Raw genomic sequence first — 17,157 nt, 5'->3', positions numbered from 1 at the left:
TCTCTTTCTTTCTTCCTTCCTTCCTTCCTTCCTTCCTTCCTTCCTTCCTTCCTTCCTTCCTTCCTTCCTTCCTTCCTTTCTTTTCTTTCTCTCTCTCTTTCTTTCTTTCCTTCTTTTTTTGACAGTCTTCCTCTGTCACCCAGGCTGGAGCACAGTGACAATCATAGCTCACTGTATCCTCAAAATCCTGAGCTCAAGTGACCCTCCTGCTTGAGCCTCTCAAGTAGCTAGGACTACAGGCATGTACTACCCTGCCCAGCTGATCGTCTGTACAAATATCTTTATTTTCATACTTAAAAAGAATCACATACTCATTCCAACAGCTTTACCAGGCATGGCCAACCCAATAAGTTACACACTCACTCAGGGACTTGGAAGGTTATTGCACAGCTCCTTAACTGACCAGGTCAAGGCAAAGTGGTCACTTTCCCCACAGCCAGCCTCTGGATTTGCCTCCTGTGGGGACACCGTGCCTGGCACAGGCTGACGGGGCGGCTGCAGTCGAACCTTGCCTCCAGATTATGAATCAGCATAAGTAGCACAATTCTCATGGCTATTTTCACTTCAGAGTGTCATGTTTATGGATGTGGAGCTTTCTGAATAGGAAAGTTAAGGCACACCTGCTCAGTAAAACAAATATTTCTCGTAGCGTTCTAGATTGAGGGCAGCAGACAATGGTAAAATAAACTTCAGTAGCATGTTCCTGACAGGTTATACAGTAGCCCTGGCTCAAGGATTTCTCCCCCTGCATGATTCCTAAGACTGTTTGCTAGTTGACTCTTTGTTTTGGCAATTTGATGGTTTTGATGAATTTGCTGTGATCCAGGGGTGTTCAAGTACTTCTCTGAGCATTGGCCTCTGGCTGGGATTATGCTTCAACAGTCTTGAAATGAGGTCCCTGGCTCCCTCTGTTACAAAATCAGGGAATGTGAATTCAACCCGTGATATTCTTTTATAGGTCTCTTGGTATGTGTTTGCCTCAAAAGGAGGCTTCCCAACTAAAAACTCATAGCAAAGAACTCCAAGGCTCCAGAGATCCACCTTCTCATCATGCATCCGACCTTCAATCATTTCGGGGGGCAGGTAGTCCAGGGTGCCACAGAGAGTGGTCCTCCTGGAAGATGGAGCATGTACGGACCACCCAAAATCTGCAATTTTAAGCTCTCCAGCTGATCCAAGAAGTAAATTCTCCGGCTTAATGTCTCTGTGAATAACTCTCTTCGAATGACAGTAAGACAGGGCATTTGCCAATTCTGTTATATAAGTAGCAGTTCTCTGCTCATCAAACTTTGAAAGTTTCTGAAGTTCTCTATAGACTGTTCCAAGTGGTGCATATTCCAGAATTAGGTAGACTCTGGTAGCATCATAGAAATAACCATACAGTCTGAGAATATTAGGATGCCGAAGGTGGGACTGTATTTCTACTTCTCTTCTGAGCTGATGCTCCACTCCGGCTTTCTCCAGCTGAGCTTTAAATAACACTTTAAGAGCCAGAATAAACTTGCTTTGTTTTTCTCTTGCCAAATAAACATTACCAAACTTTCCTTTACCCAGAGGGCGACCAATTTCAAAGTCTTCCAAAGCCCACTGCCTCTTTTTTGATTCTTCATTTTTCTGTTTTGATGCCAGTTCCTCCTCAGGAGTATTTTCAGGTGCCGACGGCAGGGGCTGCTTGCTCTTTGGGGTATGACTCAGTGGCCTGGAGACAGGATGAGGTACACTGGTTGCCTGCAATTGCTTCTGCTTCTGATTCTGAACCAGTTTGTGACTGGAAACAAGCTTTTGTGCTTGCAAAGGAACACGCTGGGAAGAATTTGAAGGACACAGGACCCGCTGAGCCTGGCCACTATTTGCAGGTAATGGATTCTGACAAGGAAATTGCTGAGTCACGAGAACACGTTTTGGACCTCCAACTGGAGCTGCAGGCTTAACAGGCCCTGAAATGCAGTTTTCTTTAGATCGGTCCATGATGCCTGCGACCCAAAGACCCGAGTCTTCCAAGAGCTCAGCCGTTCTTTTTTTTTTTTTTTTTTTTTTGTGAGACAGGGTGTTGCTATGTTGCCCAGGCTGGTCTTGAGCTCCCGGCCTCAAGTGGTCCTCCTGCCTAGGCCTCCCAAAGTATTGGGATTATAGGTGGGAGCCACTGTGCCAAGCCAACTTCTCAATAATTGACGTTGAAACTTCAGTAATAAAGTTGATAACATTAAGTTGCCTTGGCTTCTCCATGTAGACATTAATAGGGATAAAGAACAACTTGTTGAATCAACAAAGATTATTCCCACACACAGAAGGAAAGGAAGAGCAAGGTAGAAGAGAACAAATGAATGGAAAGCTATGTGTCCAGAATCACAGGAATGAGTACAGGATAATAAAAGAGAAGAAAGATGTAGGTGAAGGGACGGGGACATATTCAAGGAAAAGCTTAGTAGTAAAGGCATTTACTTAGTAGTAAAGGCATTTACTTAGTAGTAAAGGCATTTACAAACCAGTGAGGGAACTTAAAGATGATCAGAAATGGGAGCTAAGCATTTTTGTGGCAGCATCAGGAACTGCCTGGAGGATGGAGAAAGGCCCCAGAGAAAAAAGTGACATATATCCTGGGTTTCCATAGTGATGATGACAGTGTCACTATCAGAGCATTATGACTTCAGAATAGAAACGAGGATATAATAATAGCATACGCTAACATCTCCCTTTTAAACCCCTCCCAAAGCTCTTAGTATTTATTCATTAATTTTCACAACACCTATGAATTAGGGAGTATTACCTATTTTAGAGATCAAAAAATCAGAAGCAATTGAAATGGCCACAATGCCTGAAAAAGTATATTGCTGCTAATCTCTCACCCTGCGCTATAAACTTGTGGGATAATTGATACAAAGACTATTTCACTGGTGCTTAGGCTAAGTAATATGATGAGTTTTTTGAGGTAACCATTTTTGGGAAATATACATTGGACCACTGGAGAAAAAACTTTCTAACGAGTGTTCTTAGATTTCTTCTTTACTTATAAAATATGAGACAGCAGAAATTTCAATCTTTTCAACAGCTGAGCATTGTTTTCCAAATGTTTTGCATCAAAGACTGCCTGTCTGTCTTCCCCATGGCTTGCTTTTATTGCAACTGGCATTCTTTCAGCTTTTTAAATTTTGGGGGGGCTTTGTTTCACTTTACTCTTCTTCCCCCTTCCTTCCCCCTACTTCATTCATCTGCTCCATAACCCCCCTTCAAACACACCCTCAAAACCAGGGGTGGGACCGATGACTATATCACTATAAAATTCTTATTACTACTCATTCTTAGAATGATTAGGACACTCATTTAACCTGGAGAGGAAATTCATATTACAGTTGAAGAAGTTTTAGAATCGGACAAGCTGGGTTCTAATCCTGCCTCTGCCACCTGCCAGCAAAGTGGCCTTAGACCAACTACTTCTCTGATCTTAATTTTCTCCATCTATAAAGTAAAATTATATTTGCATATATTTCCCAGTGTTGTGAGGATAAAATTGAATAATGTATATAGAGCATTTAGCAAGAGCTATTCCTGAGGCTATGAAAACGCAGTTCCTATCTAAGTAATTCTCCTTCCTCTTTCTCATACCCTATTTTGCAATCCCCACTTTGACTCTAAAGCCTTTTAATACTAATCTGCTTTCAGGGGTCTCTCTCTGTTCCCATCTTGAAGACAAAGAGCAACAACACTCAGAAAAGCTATGTTCACATTCAGTATCTATTGGGACCTCGGGAAGTGGCTGAGGGACTGTAACTCCAGAGATCAAAATTTTATTGTGTTTCCTCCTTCCAAACTATGTGATCTTGGGTAAGCTGCTTCTCGGATCCTCAAGTTTCTTCTGTAAAATGACATCACAATGCCTACCTCATAGAAATTTTTTTTTTTTTTTTTGAGACGAGTTTCACTCGTTGCCCAGGCTGGAGTGCAATGGCACAGTCTCAGCTCACCACAACCTCCGCCTCCCAGGTTCAAGCGATTCTCCTGCCTCAGCCTCTCGAGTAGCTGGGATTACAGGCATGTGCCAACACACCCAGTTAATTTTGTATTTTTAGTAGAGACGGGGGTTTTTCCATGTTGGTTAGGCTGGTCTTGAACTCCCAACCTCAGGTGATCCGCCCGCCTCAGCCTCCCAAAGTGCTGGGATTACAGGTGTGAGCCACTGCTCCTGGCCTTTATAGAGATCTTATGAAAGTTAAAAGTACTTATGAATGTAAAAATGGCTTATACAGGAGCATAACACACAATCGATGTTCAATAAAGTGTGAACTGAACGTGACTGTGAATTAAAAATATTTCCTATCATTCTCACTTTCCTAGAATTTAACAGTAATTAAGTAAATTCTGGTATATCCTGTGATGCAGTTACTAAAATCCTAGAGTAGAAGAACATTATTAACATGGGGAAAATGCTCATGATCTATTTCTAAGTGAATAGTATTTTGTATTATTTTTGTTTTTTAAACAACACTCAACACATACACACACACATACATAGACACAAAAAGGGTTTTTACCAAACTTTCCTGTACTAAGCATGAATCCTTTTCTATTTAGGGACAGAAAATTAAAATAGAAATTTTAAAAGACACTATGGCAAAAAAAAAAAAAAGGATGGTATGGTGGGTCCACCAAGCATGACAATGGAAGGAAGGCACTAAAAGCAGCGGGGAGTGTGGAGAGAGTAAGGAGAAGCTAAGAGTGGGGGAAGGGAGAGGGAGAAAAGAGGTCAGAGCGAGGACGTGGTAAGTCAGGGCTCAGAGTCAGAGGAGCCTTGTCTTCCAAGCATTTGTTGCTGAGATTGCCAAAATGCCTACAGAGATACATGGCCTCGTCTCAGCCACGCAGGCCACAAACATTCAAAGTTCACTGGGGAACTGGGAGCTGGAGGAATTCTGAGCCTAGGAGGCTTTAGATGCCCTGCTTTTTCTGTCTCAGATCCACAGAAAGGGTGATTTACTTGCCTGCTTACGCAAAAGCTAACGGATGACCTAGATGGCCTCCCATGTGGCTTTCAAGTCTAGGAGACTGATTTACTAGGGTTTTGATTTATTCTCTTCCAATGAGCAATAAACCAAAAGCTATCGCCACTAGGTGGCATGCCCCAAATACTATTAAACTTTGAAACTGGCAGAAAAGTTGGTATCTCAGGGAATCACACACACCCTATAAGTCAAAAGCACTGTTAGAGGCAACGAGATGATCATAGAATATTTTTCAGTTTCTCACTGTTAAAAACAAAAATCATCAAGCAAAACTACTGTAACAATAACAAACACTTCTTTCCCAAGTAATATATTAAATGTGTTTCTCATGGACACATCCTGGAATCCCCTTGGGAAACATGGCCCCCATTCCCCCATCAGTGCCTATAACAATCTCCTCCTTTCCCAACCAAAATAAACAAGTGCCCCCTATCATATTCCAAAAGCAGAAGTAGGTCTCTGCTGTCATCAAAGAATAATGTCCAACCACAGATACAAGATTTGCATGAGCTGAAGTAGGACAAAAAATTCCCCACACAGGATCTATTATGGTCGAGAAAGGACAAGAATGGGACCCAGGCCAGAAAGAATATACTCCTTTTGACCTAATAATCTTCTCTTTCTAAATATCAGTGCTACTGTCAGGATCTCTATATTAAGCTAGAGCTGTTAGTCATTTACACCTTAATGTGGATTAGTTTTCTCTGCTGTCTTTTCTCCTGAATGTTACATGTTATTCGTTATTCTACAAGAACAAAATTTTAGTTGAATGGCTAAAGAGAGGAATGATTTTAGAGAACATGAAAGGAGTACCCAGAAAGGATAGGATGGGGTAGGGCCTTGAACTTGAGGACTCTGCATATGGCTGCAGAGGGTCACCAAGCTCTTGGTATTTTTGAATGAGGAGAGGAGAGTGTAGATGGAGAAATAATTAAAGGGAAGTGCTGAAAGAAAGGGATGTGGCAAGACACATTTTGCATAAGTCGTAGATTTGCCTAGGACTATCTGGATGCCTAGTAATGAAATGTGAAAAAATACAGACAATTTGGTATTTTCCAACTATGTAACTCTAACAGGAAATTCCCTGTATTCTCCTATATTTAAATAAATTAAATATATGAGGTGTGACAGTAAATAGAAGGGCAGATTTTTTTAAGCAAACACACATGTATAGACACACAAATGAGTTATTATCCCTTTCAAAGTATTCACCCATTTTAATAATGCAAACCATTTTGGGAACTCCTCTTTTAAAATTGATTTTAGCAACTGACACATATCTTTTGAAAAGCCATTGCTAACAAAACAGCATTCTTTTTGAAAGTGGATTTCATTTATCGAAAGAGTCAAAAGTTGGCTGGGTGTAGTGGCTCACACCTATAATCCCAACACTATGGGAGGTAGAGACAGGAGATTGCTTGAAACCAGGAGTTCAGGATCAGCCTTGGCGACATAGTAAGACTCTATCGCCACGAAAAAAAAAAAAAAAAAAAAAAAAAAAAGGTCATTTGATGGCCTGGCGCAGTGGCTCACGCCTGTAATCCCAGCACTTTGGGAGGCTGAAGTGGAAGGATTGTTTGAAGTCAGAAGTTCAATACCAGCCTAGGCAATGTAGTGGGACTCCATCTTAATAAAAAATATAAAATTTTTAAAAAGTCATTTGGAGCTAAATTTGGCAAATAGAAAGGATGATCAATAAGAATGTTCCATTTTTGGTCAAAAAGGAAGCATGACTCAGAAATATGTGCTCCAGTATCACACTGGGCCACAATCCCTCTTCCACCATTTGATTAGCTCTGTGAACATAAGCAAATTATGAAATCATTATTTGCCTCAGTTCTCTCATCTCTAAAATGCAGATGATAATAATACCTACCTGATAATGTTGCTACGAGATTAAAGGACATAATGCATATAAAATACTTACATGGTACTGGGGCAGACGCCACATAAATAATAATGTTAGTAGTGGCAACAGCAATAACAGTAGAAGTGGCAGCAGCCACAGTAATACGTGGCTTGTAAACCCAAGGAGGCAATTTTTAAAATATATAACCTCCCAACTAGCAACATTCAATAACTGCACTAATTTGCATGTGTGTTCTGACGTGTTTTTTAAACTTCTTTGTTTTGCTTCTTAACCCATTCTTATTTAAACTCAGATGGTACATATTTTCCAAAGAGCTCCCTCCAGTCAGTGAAGAATATTCAGAGAGGCAGCTTCTGCACCAGTGGTTTTAAATTATTGTACCAATACATTAGAATTCATTAAGAAGCTCTATTATCTAGACATGTCAAATTACATGTCTTGTTAATTCACAATAAAGATGTATCAAGCAAATGCCAATCATTTTTTAAAAACTGCTAAAACAGATTAAATCAGTCACAGACTAAAATAGATCTACTCAATCAATACATAATTATTGACCATAAATTTTGGGCTGTATAGGCTGGCTTCTGGGGTAACAACCAGAGATGTATGAATGAACCAAACAGATATAGCAGACCAACAGGAAGTTCCTGGATTCTCGAAACTACTTCCAGCTAAGGAACACACACACATACACACACACACAAATACATAGGGCACCTCTGGAAGAACACTCAAGACACTAGCAATAGTGATTGCCTCTGGGGAGTAATCATTTAATACTACTTTGAACTGTTCAAGTCACCTTATGCATGCATTACCTTTTCAAAAAGTAAACAGAAGTTTAAAAATTAAACTTTTATATACAGCAAAAAATGTAGTTTCTTCAAACCTGCTATGCTGATTCACATCTGTTTTAATGATGTGAAATCTTTGTGCTTACCTCTTCACTTAGAAAGAAAATTAAATCATTCGCTTCAATATAATACTGTTATTGATCCCAGTCCATTAATTACTCCTAATTTCCCTTGTAAGCACATAATAACAGCTGTGCAACCCGTCAGTCCACATGCCACGGTGATGGCCTGTTGAAATGCTTTGCTAAAGAATGTGGGACCGGGCGCGGTAGCTCAAGCCTGTAATCCCAGCACTTTGGGAGGCCGAGACGGGCAGATCACGAGGTCAGGAGATCGAGACCATCCTGGCTAACACGGTGAAACCCCGTCTCTACTAAAAATACAAAAAATTAGCCGGGCGCAGTGGCGGGTGCCTCTAGTCCCAGCTACTCGGGAGGCTGAGGCGGGAGAACGGCGTGAACCCGGGAGGCGGAGCTTGCAGTGAGCCGAGATCACACCACTGCACTCCAGCCTCAGCAACAGATCGAGACTCCGTCTCAAAAAAAAAAAAAAAAAAAGAATTTGGTCGTGGAGGGGTTATCAGGATATTGTCATCTGTCTGGGTAACACTTCCAAAGCTGGTGAGCAGAGTCTACAGCATCCTCCTCATCCATCAGCTACATGTCTCCCCAAGGTGCTAAGCAATGACCTTCCTCCGTAAACACTGAGGCTCATTTTCTTCTTTGAGGCTCATTGCTATGTTCTCAACTCCAGACAGTAGTATGTCCTTCACCTTTAAACTTGTCAAAAAAAATCCATAAATCAATCAGCAAACATTTATTAATCATCTCCCACATTCAAGGAACTGTGATGGATGTTTCAGGGATGTCAAGAAACATAAAATGTGGTTTCCAAACTCTAAGAGTTTATTGTCTAGTTAGAGAACTAAAACACATAAAAATTCAAAAGATGGAACCGTACAAGTAGAATACTTAAAAGTACCAAATTAAGAGGTTAAGGGGGAAGAGACAATATTTATCAAATGGCTGTGCACTGTGCTAGGTGCTTCACGGGTCCATTTCACTTAATCATCCTTCCAGTTCCACTTTGAACACCATTTTATAGGCTTCGAGGTGAAGAAAGTTGCCTAAAATCACACAGATGGTCATGGCAGAGCCTGCATTTAAACTAAAGTAGTCTGATTCCAAGGCCCTGCTCTTCTGACTCAAGCTTTGTCTTCCCAATATATAGGATGGTCCTCAAAGAAAGTAAGTGCTCTAAGGATTAATTGAAACAAGTTATTACTTTGAGTGGTAACATAAGGCATCATGAACAGGATGTGAAATTTAAGAAAAGCTTTAACAGGTTTAAAAACCCAAGGATGAGTAGAATGTTCTAAGGTAAAAGGAAGGAAGAAAAATCTACTTCCATGTGTAAGAAAGTGCCTGTACTACAGTGTAGAGATGGAAGAGCCCAAGCTGGTGAGAAATTCATTCGGTATTGTGACTCATCCTGTTACCTGCTCATCTCAGTGCAGGTATACAGCATTGTCCTGGAAGTGCAGAGGTGCTTCAGGGACCAGGCAACCCACGAATAAGTGGGCTTTTCTTGGGAGGCAGTATTCCTGCGCATGCAATAGGAAAGGCATGGGCCAAACATCTCCAAGCCTTGTATCTCCTCAGGGATTCTTGGTGTATGTCAAGGGCCCATCATACAAGACCAACAATTTTACTTAATTATCGGTAATGAATATATTAAAATGAACATGTAGATATTTTGGAGCAGAATCCAGCATTAACATAGATTTTGTTAGTACAAGGTATTAATGTAATGCCATGCTTGTAATGGGCCCCATGAGCTCTGGCCCAGACAGCTGGGATTCATAGTTTGTTCTCCTCTGCCATTGGGGGTTTCTCAGGGTGAGGATTGAGAGGTGCCGGTATGGAGGAGACACACATGTGGCATAGCACATGATGCTGTGGAGGCAAAAATAGAGGAAAAGAGGGTCTATAATGGCCCTCCAGATCTCCATGTTCTGATGTCTCTTGTCATCCGTACTCTCATGTTGTGTGTTTCTTGCATTGACTAATGAATAAAGCTCTCATTAGGAACATTCCATGCGTTGCTAGGTCCTGATAGTCATCTTTGACTTTGCACTTTGTCTCATATCCCACATCTGTTCCATCAGCAAATCCTATTGTCTCTACCTTGTAAGTGTACCCAGAATCCAACAGCGTCCCCACCTGTACTGCCAACACCCCAGCCCAATGTTCACCATCACTCCCCTGCTTCATCACTACCATGGCCTCCCAGTTGGCATCCCTACCTCTGCCCTTGCCTGAGAGAGTCTACTCTCCCCAGCAGCCGGGGTGCTCACGTGAAAACATGCATCACATCATGAGGCTGCTCTGCTCCATGCCCCCAGGAACGGGCTATCCCCCTCAGACTACAAGCCCAGGACCACCAAATCGCCTGCAAGGCCCCACCGGTCCTTTCCAATCACCCCATCTGTCCTCCCTTCTCTCACCATTACCCAGCCACATTGCCTGTTTACTGTTTCTGAGGAAGGCACCTCCCTTCTCAGGGCTCTTGTACATTCTGTTCATTTTCCCTGACACACCCTTCCTCAGATATCTATGTGACATTACCCCTTCCGTCTCCAGACCTTGGCTCAAGTGTCACTTTTTCGGGGAGACCTTCCCTAACCATCCCCAACATGCTCTGCTATCTGCTGCTATCAACATCTGACAATCCACTTATTAAACATGTTTATTGCCTGCCTCCCTCCACCAAAATGTCAGTTCCATGAGGGTGAGGATTGTTATTTCATTCATTCCCAGCTCCTTGAGCAAAGCCTGATGCATCATTGGCAGGCAACAAATAATAGTCGAATGAATTCATCTACCCGGTAGTCCTTGGCTGGAAAAAGTTTTTGATTTTTTTGTCTTTATGAAGCAAAGATGAAACTAAACTACCTGCCAAAAAGACAAAGAGAAATTGCATTTAAATAAAACTTAAAACAAGTTGCAGAATTTGCATACCATAATCTCATTTTCAGTTTTTAAATTATATGTGTGGGCATATATTATTGAACACTAACTGCTAGCAGCATGATAAACAGACTATACATGGGTTACGTACTATACTCTTATATAAATGTTCATAATTGCATAATAAAAGCACTGGAAAACACATACCAAACTGTTAGCAAGTGGGAGTGAGATTTGAGGGAGTGAAAGAAGACTAGCTTTTACTTTACACCATTCTTCATTAATTGAATGCTTTACAATGGAAATATTTTATAAATACAAAAAGAAAAACATCTGAAGAAACTCAATACCAGCGCCATCTCTATTGAACATTTTTCATCTTGCAGTTTTAACTTCTCACAGAATCCTTTCCTTTGGACTTGACGACTCTGGGCCTGTGCTAATTGCACTCTCTCAGGAATTCCTCCTTGGCGACCATAGAAAATATTACAGGTGTCTGTGCTACCCAGAAAGCAAAGGGTTGTGGTGCTTTCTTTTTTCCTTTGAGTTCCATTGTAGTTGGCACAGTGATGAAATGAGAAATATTACATACAAGATTGCCACAATCCCCATTTTTGGCCTATCTTTATGTCCCACACATTCTTTTAAGATTTCTATCGCCTCAGTATTGTCGATTTCCACATCCACAGCCTAACAACGTGGTGCAATCGCCCTTTGCCACGCCGCAGAGCAACAGAAGGATGCTGCCCTGCTGCAGTTTCACAGCACACAGGGTCTTTCCGCTTCAGCTGGACAGAGGCCCAGCCAGGCCGTAGGGAGGATTAGGAAGGTCTCTCTGCAGAGGCCCGGCCTCTCAGACCGAAAAGGCTCCACCCAGGCAGGAAAGGACACTGTATGTGGGGCAGTCAGGCTGGGCCCCATGGCTCTTGTTTGTTGCTGAGTTGGGCAATGTGGGCTGCGGTTCACAGGGCAACACAGACTTCACCACCTATCACATCGGGGCTGGTGCAGCTGAGAAGGGCTGCTTCTGCCTCTCAGTGACCACGCTCTCTCCCAGGCTGGGCCCACAGGAAGTAGGGCCGGGAAGGGAGGAGGCACTGCGAGCTGTGGGAACCACACCGGCTCCTTCACTGCTGACAAAGATCTACTCCACCCCCACTGAGAAACTAGCTCAGAACCAGCTTTCCTCCTCCTCCGCAGCCCTCATGCCCTGAATGACTGACTCGGGGGATGTTTACACTCATTTTTTTCATACTTAAGGGGGTGTGGGTGCCAGATCAACTTGCTCACCACTCAGACCGCACACAAGAAGCCTTATGTTGAAACTTGTTCAACCTCCAGTAATCAAGTCATGCAAGTGGAGAAAACTAGATAGCATTGCACATACACATATACATACACAGACATATATAGACACATATATATCCATACATATGTGTATATATGGTTATGTGTGTGTGTGATGTTATCTAGTTTCCTCTTTATATATATTTAAAAATTACGTATATATATACACACACATATATATAATTTTAATGCTAATAGTGCTTGCCAAATGCTTGGTTTCAGTTGACTGCTGGCGGAGTGTACAACCTTGGTACAACCTCTCTGAAAGGCACTTTGACAATAGATATCAAAAGCCTTAAAGGTTTTCATATTCACAGTAATTCCACTTCAAGAATTTAATCTAAAGAAACGTAAAATGTATATACAAGCTTGTTCCTTCTAAGGTTACATCTACAAGTATAGACTAAAGCCATTCAAAATAATCTTTTGGAAGGTTTTTAAGGGCATAAAAAAGTCACCATAATGAATGAAAAGCCCTACACTTACATAAAAATGGACAGAGGCTCATGTAAAAATATGTGTGTGCATATGTATATATGCATGTGAGTGTTTCTGTGTACAAAGAGAGAAGGAGCACTTCCTTTCTCTTGAACTACCCTCTGCCCTTGGCTTCCACTCACTGTATTCTTTCCTAGTTTTCTTCTAGTCCACTGGCTGCTCCTTTGTTCTCCCATGTTGCATCCTTCTCCTCTTCCCAACCAATCCATATTGGAGGGCTCAGTCTCCGTCCTCAGACCTCCTGGCCATCTACATGTCACTCCTGAGACCATCTTCTCTACATTCTCTCTATGCCAATAATCCGCCAGATAAAATCTCCCTGCCCATCCTCTTCCCCTAAGCTCCCGACTAGAAATCCTTGCTTAGGTGTGAAATTCTTACTTCGCCTTCTTATATCCAAAATGGAACTCCTGATTTCCATTACTGTCTCCTTCCCCTCACACACACACACACACCTGCTTCCGTCTCATTGTTTCCCATCTCAGTAAATGGATCATCCTTTCACCAGAGATGGGACTAGAAACCAGGGCATCATATGCTTGATGCCTTCCTTCTTCTCTCATACCTTACATTCCAACCCATTAGTAGCAAGTCCTTTTGTCTCTATGTTCAAAATATGCACCAAATCCAGCTCCTCTCCTCATCAGCACTGCCCACTCCTCTGCCACCAGCATCTCTCCCCTAGACTTCTATGAGAGCCACCCTGTTAGTCTCCCTGAATTCACACTGCCTGCCTACAATCTGTTCTCCATAAAGCAACTAATGATCCTTTTATAAAATAAATTACATCAGAAGGCATGAAACCTATAAACAAAATGTTAAAAGTTATCCAGGAATGATGAGATTATGGGCTGTTCTTACTTTATTCTGTCTGCTTCTCTACTATTTGTCAAACTTCTAACAATAAACACATTTCACTTTTACCAGTAAGAAATCAAAATGTTGATTTGAAAAAAACAAAATTACAGGTTTCAGGCTGAAAGGGTAGGAGTTTACTCCCATGAATCAGCCCTGACAAACGAACACCAAGCAAGTTACAGAGTAGTAATGAGTTCCCAACCTCCAAAGGCAGCAGCAAGAAGCAGGGAAGAATGTCCTAAACAAGGCAGCAAATACATGGCACTTGTGATGCCACTTCTGCCTCGTATACACACAGCAGACATCACTAAATGACTGGCACCATTGCCAGCTGAGCCTGGATGCAGCCTCACATCCTTCTCAACACAGAGGCAGCCACTATCATTCAATTAGGGTTGACACTTACATATTTACCATCTGTAATAAGCATTGTATCCCAGGATTGTGGACTTAAATTATTATGCTCCTTTACAAATGAATATAATGCACTCAATATTTTCAAATTACTTTTACATCTAAAATCTCATATACCTTCACAAAACCTCAGAAGGCAGGAAGAGCAGGTATTTTTTAATTTTTATTTTTACTTTAAGATCTGGGGTACATGTGCAGGATGTGCAGGTGTGTTGCATAGGTAAACGTGTACAATGGTGGTTTACTGCATCTATCAACCTATCACCTAGGTATTAAGCCCAGCATGCGTTAGTCATTTTTCCTAATAAGAGCAGATATTTTTAACCCCCTTTTAATACAATTGAGGGCCACAACAGTTAAAGTCACACAGCAGAGTCCTGGTTTCCTCATGGCCACACTCCCCAGTGCTTTTCTGTGGTTCCCATAAACCTCTGCAGGCTCTGAGAGAGGTCAGAACCTCACATCACAGCAGGAATAAATGTGGGGGCCAAGGATTGCACCAAACCTGGACAGAGATGGGCCACAAGTGATGCAGAGTTCGTTACTATTGACAACTTTGAAAATAAATAGTGAAGAAACAGATGAAGGGACATTCACAAATTTCATAACAAAAGCCATCATCCTCTTCAGGGGCAGGGCCTCTAGAAGCCAAACATGTTTGTTGGTCACCATAGCAACCATGAACTGCCTGCCACCCGTCCATTTGACCTATTCTGAAGTAGCTTTTTTTAAGGACTCCCAAGCCTGCAAAGAACAGATTGCTCAATTGGCTTTAGCATCTTTTCACACTTTGTTGTTCCCTTCTCTGCGGTTGTACATAGGTTCAATGACCAAGAAAAATGAAGTATCCACGTGACCGCCACGAAGCAGAATTCAAATTTCCACTGCTGTCCCATCTGTCTGAAGTAAGCCGCTTACTCTGTAGGCCACTAAGCAATTCTAATTGCTGTCAGAGATAGTTTGACCCTGTCCTTGGCAAGCCAATTCATGAAACTCCTAGGGCAGGAAATAAGTGGAGAAAACTCATATTCCCAAAGGAATGGGTGTGGTGCTCTCAAACAGAAAAGACTGTCATGAAGATTCCTCTTTCTGTAACATACAGGACCACATGGCAACATCAGCAGTTGGAGAAGTTTGTCTTCTCTTCAGTCCCCGCTTTGACTTCCTTCCCCTCACACATACCCCTCACCCTCCCATTGATTGTTCCACCTGCTCCCCACCCTCCTAAGGCATTCTCTGCCTCCCCTCTTCAGATATTCCCAAAGGTTGGATGGTTTATATTATTTGCTCACCTTTATGCCTTTTTTGTAATAAAACACTCTGTCTCTTTGGTGAATATGCAAGTGAGAGAGCCATCGTTTGACTGGTGAATTTTTCTGATATTACAGTAAGACTAATCTTGATCCAAACTCATTCTACATATTTTCTATTTATTTATTTATTTTTGAGACAGAGTTTCCCTGTTGTTGCCCAGGCTGGAATGCAATGGCACGATCTTGGCTCACCGCAACCCCTGCCTCCCAGGTTCAAGTGATTCTCCTCCCTCAGTCTCCCGAGTAGCTGAAATTACAAGCATGTGCCACCATGCCCGGCTAATTTCATCTTTTTAGTAGAGACGGGGTTTCTCCATGTTGGTCAGGCTGGTCTCGAACTCCCAACCTCAGGTGATCTGCTTGCCTCCACCTCCCAAAGTGCTGGCATTGGAGGCATGAGTCACCACGCCCTCCCCGCTCTTTCTACATATTTTTGATGTAGGGGTGGAGTGGGGGTAAAGGAAATGTAGAGTCCCTGGATCCTGCTGCCAGTCCCACTCCTTTAACCTCATCCCGCCCCCATCTGCCTTAAGACCACAGTCCCCAGGATCCAGTGAACTTTGCTGCAAGAATGTCTTTACCCTGCCCCCAGCCACTCCACTCTTGGCAAAGGACAGCCTAAGACCTTCGGATGTGTGGGGTGACAGTGATTATGCCGTAGCACATACCACTGCTGAATTCATGATGGGCTGAAGTCTGAATCCCAGGACTGGAACACCGTGCTGGTCTTCCCAATTGTTAATGATGTCAGTGGATTCTAATATCTTCTTCAGGATAGTAATCGCTACCAAGTACTATTTGCCCATATGATATTAATCTAGCACCATCAGGGAATACAATGAATGCCAATTATAGATGCTGGAGAGGCAAAGGGAGATGAGAGAAACAAAGTGTAGTTTGGTTGAATGAAAGCTATACTGTATCAATAAATTGTTTATAGGGTATTACTTATTGCCATGCAACCCAATAATAATTAGGTGCTCTATTCAAAATGTGCCACACTAAGTTTGTTGTAAATTTAATTCAGTTGTAACAATTGGATCTATGCTGGGCCATTTGCTCACAATCAAAACAAAACAAAAAAAGGACACCTTCATCCCCCTTCCAGGAAGAAGAGAAATGGTATCTCTCACATACCTCATGTTACAGTCTCCTGAGTTGTCCAGCTTCCCATTTGCACTTTTCTGTGTTACTCTGTGCTACTCACAAACCTCCTGGCTCCACGGATCCCATGAATTCCCAGGTTTGCTCAAGGGCCTGGACTGAGCAAAGGGAAATAGGTCCCTCTGGGCAGACAATGATGTGGCTTAACTGAGCTGACAAATGCTGATCAAATGGCTGGCATTTCCCAGTGGGAGAGGAAGGCAAAGAAAGGGAAGCAGGCAGCAAGCAGGTGGGTGAGAAGGAAGTTGTTTGCCCTTGAAATGGTCAGTGACAAGATATTCCCGTAAACCACCAGATGTCATTCAGATCTACTGTCATCCTAAAAATGGCAACTCCGGAGCCTGCCTGTTTCAGGAGCAAGGTTTCCCATCTGGTCAGCCACTAGGCTGGATGTCAAAACACAAGGAAGCATGATAACTCAGGGAGTGTAGTCATATGTTTGCTGCCTGATAATCACAGGGTCCCAAAACAACAGGCTTGGAAGGAGTCTAGTCCCCCACAGCCAGCAGGGACTATTTGGTCATAGGGTTAAGACAAAACCATGCACAAGAACTCACCATATGGATTCCCCACTCCCAGCTCCACTCCCACTCACAAATATTTTAGTCACACTCTGCCAGGGCAGGGAGGCGTATCCCAGTGTCCCATTGAAGCAAAACTATCATGGGCTTCCCACTGCCCTAAGAGTGAAATCTAAACCCATGACCAGGGCCTGCAAGGACTGGCAAACCTCTCCTGGTGCTGCTGCCCCCTTGTTCACCCGATTCAGCCCCTCTGGGCTCCTTTCCACCCCTTTTCCCTTTCTCAGAGCCTCTGCACACTACGTTCCCTCCGCCTGTACCTCTGACACCACCTATCCTCACAAATAGC

The 17,157-nt window shown here is 42.6% G+C and overlaps 1 pseudogene across 1 annotated transcript; it reads right to left on the bottom strand.

Moving 5' to 3' along the window:
* Window positions 1-270: 270 nt before the first annotated feature.
* Window positions 271-2,008, bottom strand: LOC104675025 (annotated as a pseudogene). Its single transcript, XR_004059513.1, has one exon. The product of XR_004059513.1 is annotated as an aurora kinase A pseudogene (transcript).
* Between the last annotated feature and the right edge of the window lie 15,149 nt (window positions 2,009-17,157).

This window comes from Rhinopithecus roxellana, chromosome 10 (assembly GCF_007565055.1).
Source record: "Rhinopithecus roxellana isolate Shanxi Qingling chromosome 10, ASM756505v1, whole genome shotgun sequence".
NCBI lineage: Eukaryota > Metazoa > Chordata > Mammalia > Primates > Cercopithecidae > Rhinopithecus > Rhinopithecus roxellana.
The sequence above is the reverse complement of the archived record's forward strand: the minus strand, read 5'-3'. Positions and strand labels throughout refer to the sequence as shown.